The following is a 13,218-nucleotide window of genomic DNA, read 5'->3' on the forward strand; positions in this document are numbered from 1 at the left end:
CAAACAATAAATGAAAATACTCCACGTTTTATGAACTTAATCGGCATTTAAGTAAGAAAATAAGTGAATCAAATGTGCAAGAGAGGTAGCAGCATTATATCTGATATCGAAAGTTCAGTGTTGAAATAGACCATTAACAAACATCTTTGATGGTCTGACTGATAATATGAACACAACAACACAAGGCTGAAACACATCGAGAGGTTCAGATAATGATGATATAAAGCACTGGAGAGGAACCCAGGCAGTTTGGTAACATCACTTCACACCTAAAATAGGTTGTTCCCTTGGAAGTCATTGCAGAGTTTGTCATTCCGTAGAAATAATTTCTTTCCCCTGTTCGTTTTATTTTATTTTAGTGGCAGAGATGTCAGGATAGATAGAGTACCAGGCCATTTGACTCCTATTATTGTACCATATGATGAGACCAGAATTACTTTAGACGTTTATCCAGTCGTCGAAGAGAAACAGAATAACTTGTGCATCAAATAACGGATTCCTTGGGTGTAATTACTGATCTGCTCAAGGAGTTCAGATAACATCAGAATCGTGAGATGAAGTTTTACCCTTGAAGTCTTTCCAATGTATGGATTAGATTGTCTGCAATTTACCCCGTGAGCTTCGTGTCGATGGTTTCTTTCAAGCTTCTTGTTCTCTTGACGACGTAGTTGGTATGTATTCCATGTTGTTGATGTTCGTTAACATCCAAACTCAAGGATTAGCAATTGTAATGTAATCACTGCAGCTTTATTGAGTAATAGACGACAACTAATTATTTGCAAATAACATGGTCAGCATATTAAACAATTAATTTTCATAATAGTATCAAGAATCTACTGTCCTGTTTAAATGTACTTGATGAGTCAAATCCTAAACCCAGACCTTAAATAAGAAGTTCTCAAGGATAATAATAATAATAATACTTGCATTTGATATAACGCTTTTCACGTCGGGAGGACGACCCAAAGCGCTTTGCAGAACACACTGTAAAGTGAATTGATTGTATATTTGTGGGCGAACGCAGCAGCCAATTGCGCACAGCAATGTCCCACAAACAGTCGTAGATTGAAAATGACCAATTTATTATTGTTTTTGGTTTCGGAGGGATTATTATTAGGCTCTGTGTGGAGTAAGGAAACTTGCCCAAGGTTTCACCCTGCCTGGAAATGAACTCAGAGCGAGTGCTCTAACCACTGAGCTACAGGACTCCAGGATTGCCTTTGATATTAATGTCCTTCTGTATTTCTTTTGATTGCTTAAAAATAGGTTTATGGGAAAGACTGTTCGGAGATCAGAATCCATGTTTTCATTGTTTAAAATATTATTATTATTATTCAAGTGTTTTGCTGATTTAGCTTGAATTGGACTTTTCATTGAGCAGTCATGATAAATGATCAGATGCAATTTATATTATTAAATTAAAATTATTTTTAATATTGTTAAAAACTTGGTCACAAACAGAATCTGGAGGTACACATATCCCTAAGGATGATCAGTGTAAAGGATGTTAATACAATAGAATTGTAGACATTACAGGACAGAAGGAAGCCATTCAGCCCATTATGTCTATGCCGGTGCTTGCTCCTCCACTGGAGACATACAATCTAACCCCAATTGCCTGCTCTTCCACACCCCTCTCCTATATTGCTTCACTTCAATTACTTATTCAATTTTCCCTTTGAAAACGGGGCTATGAGGTCTTAGCTGATGTGAACATTTGTGAAATTGTATTGATTTGCTACCACTGATCTGATTATCCAGCTGTATGAGTCTGCTAAATCTTATCTAAATTTCTGAGGTATTGAACATGAAACCCATACTTGGAGATAATTTGTTATGTCTCATTAGCATTCGTCTTCAACACCAAAAATCTGATGGTACGATTTGCAGTTAGGCTCTAAATAAATTATAATTGTTTCATTGCTGTGCAATAGCAACAACCAGCTTGCATTTATAAAATGCCATTTACAAGGGATGTTGTCTTGGAGTGTCACAAGAGAGGAAGTTGAGCTGAGGAGGGTGGCGGGAGGGGGAAGTTGATCATAGTTTGGTCAAAGACCTTGAGGAGACAGCTTCATCCCATGGCACGATTCAAAAAGAAAAGGGAATTTCTCCCGGTGCCTTGACCAGCAAGTGATCATTCACTTCATTGCTATTCCTGGAACATTGCTGTGCATAAATTGGCTGCCACGTTTGCCTACACAATAGACATTTACTACACTTCACTGAAAATCCTGTGAGGCACTTTGAGACATCCTTCCAATGTGAAAAGCGCAATAGCGAACACAAGGATGATCATTATTCATTATATTTATCAACAGCATATTATATATCAACAATTGTCAGGCTATTGTCGGGGATAAAAAAAATATTAAACGGTGTATGAGCCAAAATTCTTCACAAAGGATTATAATACTGGCTTCAATCTGTAGAAAACAAACGTGTCTGACTGACACTGTGCTCACTACTGCACACAGCACTTCATAAAGCATTGGTATCACTTGATGACTCAAATTAATGTTATGTTGCAAACTGGATTTCTCTATAAGATAGCAGCTCATCTACAAACACTTGGCAAAGGCATTTGTATTTAATTATCCAGTGAGATTTAAATGAATAGAATAAGTTTCCTTTTAATTTCTGCGAAGACTTTTTATAAATAATTCACAACGGCTTCAACTGAGAAAGATCTGTTAGCACCGAGTTACTTTGTAAATATTCTATTGAGATTCAAAACAAGAGGTTCTAATCAGCCTTCGGCTGAGGTGGTGCAGAAATTCGTTAAGTGAACTATTCATTTCTACCAGGAATGTAACTCCATGTGATTTTCAGTCAGAGGCAGAGCTGCGGAGATCTCCAGAGAGGAGACTCATGTCTTGACATGTGCACAGCCAATTTATTGTGTGTACGGGATACTAGTTATTACCATGAGCATTATTCATAGCATGAGCCCAAGCAAGCTGTCAGTGTGCATAGCAATGTAGGCAATGCAGGCGTATTCACGGTCAGCCCATTAATAAATATTGGGTATATATTCGCTCCTCACTTAGCTCTGGAATTGCTATATGTTCGTTACCAAGAAAAGCCACGGATGGACAAAAATTGACAGATGCTGGGAAGCCAAGTGTCCAATTTGCATTTTTCAGATAGTGTTACTTCAGATAATATTAATCATCATAATCCTTGCATTTGATAAAGCGCCTTATCATGTCTTACAGACGTCTAAAGGCGCTTCACAGAATATACTGTGACTGTGTATTTTGTGGGCAAAACGCGGCAGCCAATCTCGCACAGCAGTGTCCCGCAGTCGTGGATTGAATGACCAAGTTTTTTTTAAAGTAATTATTACCTCTGGAAATGCCATCCGGAAAAGATAGCCGGATAATCTGGATAATGAACAGATATTGGCCAATTAACTAGGATTGTAAACTACATCCATAACATCTTAACATGACAGTGGGGGACATCTTATTTAAATTCAAAATTAAATCAAATCATTACAACTTTAGTTTTAATTCTGAATATTTGGTTGGGGCTGAAATGAGTGTATACACCAACCAATTAAGCAACCAGATTTTTCACACTTAAGTTTCAATTCTTTCACATTCAGATCTCCCTGTAAGATGTCGGACAAGTATAACTACCGAGCAAGTCTGGGTTTAAATCATTTGGAATGTGAATAAAACATTAGCTATCGATTAGAAGAAGTGGTCCTGATATGTTTTGGATCCCTAAAGATGGAGTTCAATAACAACTTGCATATGTATGTGTAGCTCGGAGGATAATGCCTTAGTGCGTTACACAGTGCTCGGTGAACAAGGAGGAATGGGTGTTTAATAGGCACGATCGAAGAGGTATGTGTTAAGGTGGAATATGAAGATAAATAAAGAGAGGAGAGGCAGGGAGTTCAATTCAAAATGAGTCTGAATATCAAGGAATTGTTACCCAATCTCCATCACTGTGTAAAAACTCGCCGACTCGGCACTTGGAAGCATTATTTGGGAAAAGCAATTGTTTGGGTTCCACGTGATTTGTCCGTTTGAACTAAAGTTGGCAAATACACTATTGAGTGACACCTACAATTGATGGCATAGAGCAATGATGTGGAGGAGGTGTTGCAAGTTCTACATGGATTCAGATTTACTTTATTATAAATAAATAATTATAAATATCATATATGTATTTATTATAAATAAAGACGTGATAAGGCGCCATATCAAATGCAAGGATTATTATTATTATTATTAACAACATAGCCTTTAGAACATCCTAAATTTGTCAGATTCTCAAATATAGTCTTTAATTTGGAATATATATATACCCACGCACACACAAAATATACAGTCAATTACCTTTACCGTGTATTCTGTGAAGTATTTTGAGGCATCACAAAGTTGTGATAAGGCGCTGTATCAAATGCAAGGATTGGTATTATTATCCTTTTGGACAAAATGAATCTCTGTTGTTACAACTGGCTGCTATCATTTTTATTTCCCTTATCTCTTAAGGGCATCATTGTCTTGTTATATAAACCATCACACTTTACAGGCACTTATTGGTCCCGGTGTTAAAACATTCACCATATCATCCTGATTATTCCTCTATTAAGACATGTTTTCCCTCACTTAAGTATACTTAAGTGCATGAAGCAAAACCAGACATTTTAAACAAAGAACATTACATCAATGCTGTACTTTATGGGACCCAACTTATCTTTTCAGAGGTGAGAGAAAATTATCTGTAACAATTCCTGAAATTTGATGGCATTGTGCAATGACATATTGCCAACGTATCATTCCCTGGTAACCCAATGTAGGTGAAATGATCACATATTGCAGTACGATTTATATAACTGTGTTATGTGACAAGAGACAAATGAAAAGGTTTGCCAAACACTTTCTCCTGAAGACCATGCCCCTTTAATGTGGCATTTTGTTAGTGCCAGGGCAGCTTTACAACTGATTTTACTGCCAACAAAACATCGCCCAAGGTACACCACACCACTGTTCCTTTGGATTAAATTAAAATAACATTCAAAGAACAGTGTTATTGCTCAGTAATCGACTGCAGATTAAATTTGGTAAATTTGCAGTGATTATGTCACCGGTTTAAGCTCTCTGTGAATACATCATTGCTCATCAGTTGAACAGAATGTTTCTTGGATGTTGCTGTCAACCGAGACACCCACTGCAAGAGAAATAATAGATTTCCATATAGCAAGAGCAGTTCAGGCTTAACTGTTAAAATTAAACTCAGCAACACTACGTACAATAATATGTTTGCATTTATTTAGCACCCTTCACTTAGAGCCCACATCTCAGAGCACTGAGCAGTGGCATGGAGAGGGGGAGGTGACCGTAAGTGTGGTTGAAGAGGTAGGTTTTCAGGTAGGAGGGAATGTTTAAAGGTTTCACGATTAAACGCAAAGAGGGGGTGAGGTAAGGGAGTGGGGCGAGTGGGGTAGAGGCGAGGAGTGGGGCAAGGGGGGTAGAGGCGGGCGAGGGAGTTCCAGGCATTACGAGCATAGTAGCTGAAGGCACGGCCACCAATAGAGTTATACAGGGGTCGGGGGATACACTGTTAATCTGAACTGAGTAACTGAGGCTCGGGTCATCTATTAGCCGTATCAGCAAACACACATATACATGGTATAAAGTGTTGTGGCTGATTGGGGATAACAATTATGGAAAAATTGGATACTTAGGGTTCAGATGACAGACAATAAATCTTTCAAGACTTGCTGAACCTCTTAATGACATTATGTTCTTAGCTTATTGTTGTATTTGCCCACCAAGCCTCAAGGTAACTCTGCGTCAAATTGGGATGTTTAACCATGGTAAGGCATTCCTATTATCTCCCATCAATTACGTTGAATTTGTGTGTTAGCAGAGGGTACATTCAGGTGGTTTAGGTTCTCACAAGACCTGTAACGCTGAGCCTCAAGGCTCATCACAAGATGTTGCAAAAAAAATTTGAACAACCCAAATACAACAACAGCAACAACTTGGATTTATATAACGCCCTCCAAGCCGGACGGTGTCTCAGAGCGCTTCACAGTATCGGATCCCGTGACCGAGCCAGGGGAAGGGTGACCAAAGGCGCGGTCGAAAAGAAAGGTCTTCAGCAGCGACCTGAAAATAGGAAGAGAGGGGGCGAGGCGAAGGGAGTGAGGAAGGGAGTTCCAGAGCCTCGGGCCATAGTGGCTGGCCGGAAATCAAACCTCTCGCTTGCGAGGCGAGTGCTCTAACCACTGATCAACAGGACTCCATTCCAACTAACCGCAGTCAATCTCACTCCATTACTGAAAGCTTTTGCTTTACAAATACAGAATAGAAGACGCCTTTTCTTTTGACAGTAATGCATTCTCTCTAACAGCTCACGCAGCCAATTAGTTCAGAAAAAAAAATGCTTACACCCCTAGCACCTGCACATTCACACAGAAGAAACACTCAACCACTTGAGGGTTCCCTGATACCAGAGAAAGAACTTTGTCTCTCAGCCCTGTACAGCGTGCCAGAGGTCCTATTAAAACCCTAACGCTTCCATTTTGATGAGTCTAACAGGGTTTTAAGGTTACAATTTGATTTTAAGGATTTCTGTTGTCAACATGTATCCTGTGGATCGAAAATTAAAGGATAAGATTCATTTGCGGGCTGAATGCATTTCCTTAGCAAGGAGTGAGTCACGCAAATACTTCCGCAGTGGTGTTCCATGAGATATCTTGGGAATTCTAATGGGAATCCATCTTAAGGAATCTCATTAAGAAATACTGTAAATTAGATCTCGTTAGCTGGGCAAATATTGATTTTTTTTGTCAGCTGCCAAGGAATAATAATAATAATAATAACGATGCTTTCACGCCAGGAGGACATCTCAAAGTGCTTCACAGGATTTTACTGTGATGTGTAGTTACTGTGCATTTTTATAGGCAATGTATACTATGAGCAACATAACAGCCAAATACCTGCCTATCAGTTGGCGTGAGGCACTGTAACTGTTAATTTATAGTGAGTATCTCTCATGGCCCAAACCTGACCATCGAGGGTGAGGAAACACAGGACCTTCCTACCATCTGCAATCCATTGCATCCAACTTCAAGAACAGTGATCATAGAATCCCACAGCACAGAAGGAGGTCATTCAGCCCATCGCGCCTGTGTTTTGAAAGAGCTACCTACCCAATTAGTCCCAATCCCCCACTCTTACCCCAAAGCCTTGCAGTTTCTATCTTTCGAAGTATCTATCCATTTTCCTTTTGAGAGTTATTAATGAATCTGCTTCCACCCACCCTTTCAGGCAGTGCGTTCCAGACCGTAACAACACGTTGCGTAAAAAAAAACATTTCTCCACATCTCCCCTGTGGTATTTTTCCCATTTTCTTGTACATCTGACTCCACAATTATTTTGAGATGTTAAACTGAGGTCCCACCTGTCTGTTCAAGTGGACGTTAATGATCCTGTGATACGAATGGATAAGTGAGAGCATTTTTTTTGCCTGAAAGATGATGGAAGCTGTTCAATGAATACAAAAGAACAGCATCTCTTCAGTTAGGTTGTCACATCTTTGAATCTCTTCAACCCACAATTATGCATGTTGCCTTGTTGCTTTCCCCTGACTGACAGCCCCCGTCCATTCCCTTTTGTTATCCAGCTATTTGAGTGAGTGAAGTCCATTTTGCTAAAATGGGCAGTCAAAATAAAGATAGTCAAAAAAACGAAGATTCTTTCATGTGGAACAGGTCATTGGTTTGACACACAGAGATACAGAGTAGGGGGATGCTTAACATTTTTGTGCGGTTTAATCAGAAAAACGTAGTCCCCAAAAATATCAATTCCCCTCCACCTGACCTCTAATTGTCCTTGGCTTACACACACACAGTCTGTGCGCCAGCCAGACCATACAAAAGTGCTTCACACTATTTCATCATTTCATCTTCTTTTCAGTTGCTACAAATAAGATGAACTAAAAGCCGGTAAGTGACATTCATTGTAAAACTGTCAAAAAAAATAAAAAAAACCATAGAGTTAAAATGGGAATTTACAGCTAAGTGCATTTGGCTAACAGGTAGAAGTCCTTCAGCCGCAGGTAGAACATGGCTAAGACTTTTCAATTTACATTTAACTTAATAGAAAGACATAGTTATTGGAGCTACCATCAGTGCAACTAGCTGCACCCTTCCATCCAAAGCTTTGATTTTTCCCTTTAAGCAGTCAGTTCACGTCTTTCATTTTCACACACAAGTGATGTGTAGGCTCTGGGTATCCATAGAAACAGCAGAGAGAGAGAGAGAGAGAGAGAGACGCAAAAATACAAACTGTGCCATTTCTACAACTCATCTGGATCTACATCATAATGTCGATTTGCGTGGACGGAGTGAGATATGGGACACATCCAAACTTGCAGCAAATGAACTCAAATTCCCTGTTGGGGCTGTGTGTGACACTGTGTAATTCTATTCGCCCAACACACATGGCTGTGGCAGGTTGTTAAATAAATGTCTCCTATCCACAAATAAAATAATAATAAATAATAATCCTTGCATTTTGATATAGCGCCTGATCAGTTTTGAGACGTCTCAAAGTGCTTCACGGAATATACTATAGAGTGAATTGACTGTATATTTTGTGGGCGAAATGTGGCAGTCAATTGCACACAGCCATACCACCATACATTCTATTCAAAGCTAGAAAATGCCACTTACAAGCAAGCCAGAGTTAGAAAAAGATTCCAAGCTTCGGTAAGTTTAAAAAACAAAGCAGTTTACCAGCTCGTGCGAACGCACTCCATCTCAAACCCTTCATTCCTTCTGTATTCCTGCTGTATCTGATCCTGTCTGGCCTGTTGTAGCTCTTTACCTCACTCACGAGCTTCTTGACTGGACCAAAGACGTGTTCTGTTATTTTTGAGATTCATTTTTTCTGGTTAAATACAAAGCTGCAGTTTGTTCATGTGTGAAAGAGATGGATTAGAGCCTTGTAATATAATGATGGTTACATTCGATACAGTGCCTTTTACATCAGGTGGACATCTCAAAGCACTTCATAGGATCTACTGTAAAGTATAGTGACTGTGTATCTTGTGGGTAAAATATACTGCAGCCAATTTGCACCCAGCAATGTCCCTCTACCGTCTATAAAGTGAATGAACAGTTTGTATTTGGGAATGTTGACCAGGAAACCAGGAGAAACTCCTTCCTCTTTTCAAATAGTGACACAAATCTTTAACGTCTACCTGAACAGGCAGACAAGATCTTGGTATAAGGTCTTCACTCAATACAGTGCACCACAGTGAACTGGAGTGTCATCTTTAGACAATGAAGTGAGTTGGAACTGTAAAGAAACATCAAGAATTGCTCCACTGGAAACATTGATGGTAAAGTCACTTTACTCCTCCCACTTACACTGCAATCCTGCACTTGACATCTGACTACATCAATGTTCATGATGTTTATGGTGTAGAAACCTTTGCAATTGACCTTTGTTATTGTAATAACTATCTTTTATCTACATTATCAATTCCATTTATATTACTAACAGAGAGCAAACACGTGTGTACATTCAATTAAGCCTTGGGATAGATTAGTGCTCTAAAGTCAATAGATTTTATATTACAACATTCAGACATGTATTCTCCAGCTCTGAAATGATGGATTTGATCGTAATTTATGACCATGGATTAGTCTTTGCCTATTGGCCCATTGTGAATCAAACACCGTTGCTATGTGACAATCCTCACTAAAGCCAAATAACATCTGCAGCAGCCCACTCCTGTATAATGAGGGCTCAAAACTCGCTTTGCTCTGCTAATGAACATTGTACAAGACTGTAACCTATTCGATTCAACTGTTTAATGTAACGTTTCCCACATCAGAAACATGTGCGAGAAACAGTCCATAGCTTTTATTGATTTGTTGCTTTGGCGTAAAAATTGCACATTTATAACTGCATTAAATGTACCTTTTTTTGAGTGTCAACTTAAGTCTGGATCTTGAAGCTGAAGTCACAGACCAGAGACTAATAGCAGGAATGCAACATTATGTGGATGAACATAGAGCTATTTGAAAGTTAGGATAAGGATCTTATCGTCAATCCTATGGGAAACAGGGAGCATTTGGAGCCTGGCAAGGAGAGGTTCAAGCAGTTTGGTACAGAGAAGAATATTAAAACCTTTAATTTCAAAAAGTGAGAAACAGCAAAAAAGAAGCTATTGCTTCTAATCTTAAAGCGGATATCACATGCACAATAAAAAAAGCATAGATTGTTTTATTTGAAATCAAACGGATAGTACCAAGCATACAAATACATCTTAAAACAACCTACATTTTGTACAATGTACCATAACCACTTCTTTTTTAAAAAATAGATGTTTCAGAGATAAACAAATCAAGATATAGGAGTTCCATTCCAAAAAAATATTGCACATATCTACTCCAGATGAAAATAATTTGTTTTTTTTAATCATACAAGTTAAAATGATTTGTCTTTAATATGAGTATATAAAACAATACCATGTTTCATTACTCAATAATTATACATATAAATAAGTGTTTTTTTCCATATTAAGTAAGTAGTTAATGACGTATTATAAACAACAAGGCTCACTCTCTTATATAAACAAATCCATTTATTACAAAAAATTCAGAATTACTTGAATGTCAATTTAATTCCTTCTGCACATTTCTGGTAACAGTATTAACTAACACTGTTAAAACAGTGAGCCTGAGTGACAATTACTAGCTTTGACAGAGTAGCTGAATTGAATTAGCATCTTAAACCTGATGCATCATCTGTGTAGTGTTAATTCAGCTCCCACATACCAGTGGGCACTATATCTTCTCATGCATGCTATTCCTCTGAATCATGTCAGCAAGACTGACTGTTTAAAGAAAATCCCCAGAAATAACAGGAAAGAAAGGTGCAAAGTTGATGACAAATCTTTCAAAACTAATCAATTTTGAAATGGGTTTCATTTTGAGGCTTTTTATCGGTGAAGTTGCTCTTCAAGAAAATCTTCTTGAAAGCCCGTGCTTCACATTAAACTCTACCTTAAAGGGGCATCAAGTTCATGAATCTGTTTGTTAAATCCTGTATTGCTGGTTATACAGAGTGGAACAAATTAGGTTCGCTAAAGACATCTTGAAATCAGTGTCCCTTTAATGAAACTGCATTGTCCAGTGTATGATGGTATCCGAATCTTAATTTGTAATGAACACTTTAAAATACATGACTTAATTACTGAGCAGTTATTTGAATATAAATCCGATCCCAGCGGTGGGTCAAACCCATTCAGTTCAAATTTAAAGATATCACCCGCTCCTCAAAAACGCCAAGGATATAACAAGAGAAAGCAAATCCTTTTTGTTCAACCAATATTCATAGCCACAGACCTGTCAGTGTCAATAGATCCAACGTTCCTAGACAATATCTTGGATTGCTAAAGATGGCCTGCTACAGTGGCCACAATAACCTCATTGTAAATGGGGCCATCGGTGAGTAAACTCAACGACAATTAACGACAAAGTATTTTGCCGACAATATTTGTAAGTCGTATCAGTTCCGCCCCACCCCACGCCCCCTAACATTGTGTTGGACCCTGTGTGTGAATCTCAGTCCTGTGCTTCGGCGAGAGCAGGGCTCAAGTCAACTATTCCCACTCCTCAGCTGCTCAATTATTTTCTCACTTAAAATCTGTGTTGAGTCTGAAGTGGCCTGAACTGACCATTTGCCGATAGGCTGAGCTGGGAGAACACACAGCTGATAAAGCTCCTGCTAACACCAGTTTAAGTGAGTGTCAGAACATCAGGTTAGGTTACGAGAGGAGCTGAATGTTAACCTGTCACTAATTTAAACTTCCAATATGTTAGACATTTGCAGTCGGAATTCAAGCTGTGCCATAATCTCACTTTACAAAATAACTGAAGCATATTCCATTGGCATCACTTGTGTGGGGGCAAGTGGCCAGTGTTTATTATAGCTGCAATACTTACTTAGTGGAATTGTTACAGGAATACATTATCGCTTGCACAGATTCTCTTGCTCTCGACTTATCCCTATCCTCGTGATGGTGGATCTATAATGTGTTTAGGAAATAAAGTCCAGGTCCAGGAATGAACACCTTCACATGCCATATAAATCTACAGGAAGGTGACCTGACAGTATCTGTTGCATTGGATGTAATGGACATGATGCACGCCGTTCTTATATAATTGAATAGGCACCTTCTTCCTAGTAAGCACTCCATATTCTAGAGCTAGCAATACGGCATGTACAAACCGTATAATAATAGCCGTGACTGTACTGTCCCTATTTTACACATATAAGAGTTAAACACGGAGTTGCTAAAGAGTTTGGAATAGTATCAGATTTGACTGGATCATTCAGTTTCATTTGGTAGGTACGACATGTTCTGCGATGATCTTAGATTTCTTGTTCACATGCTGTTTATTATTTCGGGGTATCTCAGAAAGTCACAAAAATAAAAATACTTATTTACCAAAAAATTCTGCAGTTCCACATTGTAAATACTTAAAGCTTTCTATAGATTTAATCTGGAATGTACTTTGTTTAAAGAAAATATACATCGTTTACTTTTTTAACCATGCAAACATATTCTCGAGCATAAAAGACACTCCTATAGAAAAAAATGTCTATGCATGCAAAACAGACCAGCAGTATTGCACGTATCTCTCAGTCAATGTTAGATATTCAGGTAATGTGAGCAGACTATTGATAGGGATGGAATAGGAGGGGAGGGAAGAGAAAAGGAAATCTACCAATTTCCAATCCCTTCTCTCTTTCTCTACTAGGACTGGAAAAGTCAAGGTATTGACTGGGAGAGAATTACTATCCTTTCCGGTTACAAACTACAGAACAAAGCAATATCTCTAGCCTCCAATTAAAATAACTGTTTTTCTGATTCCATCACAAATTCTTTAAGCTTCGTTTCTGCACTCGTACAACATTTGAAGCGCTTTGAGATGTCTCGAAGACGTGATAAGGTGCTATATCAAACGCAAGGATTTTTTTTATTATTTGCCCCTTTACAGTATGGATGGATCCTCGTTGATCAGGTTTTTTTTCCTGGATAATTCCTGGTCTTTTTTAAGGATTCATTCCCTCCAATTAAAGTTGGAAAAGTGAGTCGGCAGCTAACAAAATGCATCTCAAACAGTCACAGCGCCACTGACCGGGAGTTCAATAATTTTAAATAAACATTCTT

This window comes from Callorhinchus milii, unplaced genomic scaffold, assembly GCF_018977255.1.
Source record: "Callorhinchus milii isolate IMCB2004 unplaced genomic scaffold, IMCB_Cmil_1.0 Scaffold13, whole genome shotgun sequence".
NCBI lineage: Eukaryota > Metazoa > Chordata > Chondrichthyes > Chimaeriformes > Callorhinchidae > Callorhinchus > Callorhinchus milii.